Below are 1,366 nucleotides of genomic sequence, written 5' to 3'. Positions count from 1 at the left end.
AGCAACATGTGGAGGTGGTGATATGGTTCAGGGAGTACTAGACATACAGTCTGAAGCTCTGGGTCCTTGGAGGCTGTCCCTTATTAGCTATGTGACTGGCAAGTCACAATCTCACTGAGGCATGGTTTCCTCCTCTGTCAAGTATAGTTAATAATACTCGCCTCAGTCACGCCATGGGGTTGCTCTGAAAACCCCAAAGGCAACTTTAAATTCTTTTCTTTTTTTTTAAATATATTTTTATTTGTAGATGGATATACTATCTTTATTTAATTTATTTTTATGTGGTGCTGGGGATTGAACCCAGTGCCTCTTGCATGTGAGGCAAGTGCTCTACCACTGAGCCACAACCCCAGCCCCTTAAATACTTTTCTTACATGGAGGTTCTAAAATCAGCACTTAGGGTGAAAGTTGAGGATAGTAAAATTATGCTAATGACTAGTGTTATGATTTAGCATAACACTAAACTGATTGGCTGATTAACTGGTTGGTAACTGTAGGCGGGTAGGGTATGGTTGGAGGAGGTGGGTCCCTGGGGGCTTTCCTTTGGGGTTTATATATTGTCCTTGTTGAACAGAGCTCTTTCTGCTTCATGGTGCCATGTTCCCAGCTGTTTTCCTCCAGCACACCCTTCTGCCATGATATTCAGCCTCATCTCCAGCAACGAGGAATAGAGTTGACCGTCTATAGACTGAGACCTCTGAAACTGTGAGCCCTCAAATAAACTTTTTCCTCCTCTGTTCTTGTGAGGTCTTTTGGACACAACAGAGACAAAGCTGACTAAAATAACTAGTAAGAGTCCACATAGGAGACCAAGTATTCCATGTCTTAGTAACCAACATGATTTTTCCAGTTCTGGGACAGGTCATTATTACTTTAGCTGAATGTAAGATGAAGCATATGAAGCACTCCGTTTGTTTAGAGCCTGTGGTGTACAAAAAAAAAAAAAAAATGCTGCTTAGAATGGGGAGTCAGAGCTGCCGTCCTAAGCCCAGGCTGCTGTTCAAGGAGAGAGCTTCCACCACAGTGGTTTTCTAATTAAAACCAGAAGATGAGCAGAAAAGGTATTTCTTTTAAGCAACTATGCAGATGGACTGCAAACTATGTATATAAAACTACAATTTAATGAGCTTTGACAAATATCTATATCCATGAAACCATCATCTCCATCAAGATAATAATTGCCATCACTTCCAAAAGTTCCCTTGTAACCCTTAGTAATCCATCCTCCCCCCACCCCCATGCCCATGGGTCTACTTTTACCACAACATATTTCTTTGAATTTTCTAGAATTTATATAAATGGAATCATACGCTATGTATTCATTCTCTCTCTCTCTCTCTCTCTGTCTGTCTGTCTTGAGGGGCAT

At 41.1% G+C, this 1,366-nt stretch overlaps 1 non-coding gene across 1 annotated transcript; it reads right to left on the bottom strand.

Moving 5' to 3' along the window:
- Positions 1 to 279: 279 nt before the first annotated feature.
- Positions 280 to 352, bottom strand: Trnav-cac (transfer RNA valine (anticodon CAC)). Its single transcript has one exon. It is a non-coding gene; the product is annotated as a tRNA-Val (tRNA).
- Between the last annotated feature and the right edge of the window lie 1,014 nt (positions 353 to 1,366).

The sequence above is a fragment of the Marmota flaviventris genome, chromosome 2 (genome assembly GCF_047511675.1).
Source record: "Marmota flaviventris isolate mMarFla1 chromosome 2, mMarFla1.hap1, whole genome shotgun sequence".
In the NCBI taxonomy this organism is placed as follows: domain Eukaryota; kingdom Metazoa; phylum Chordata; class Mammalia; order Rodentia; family Sciuridae; genus Marmota; species Marmota flaviventris.
Note: the sequence above shows the minus strand (reverse complement) of the source record. Positions and strands in the feature narration are given on the sequence as shown.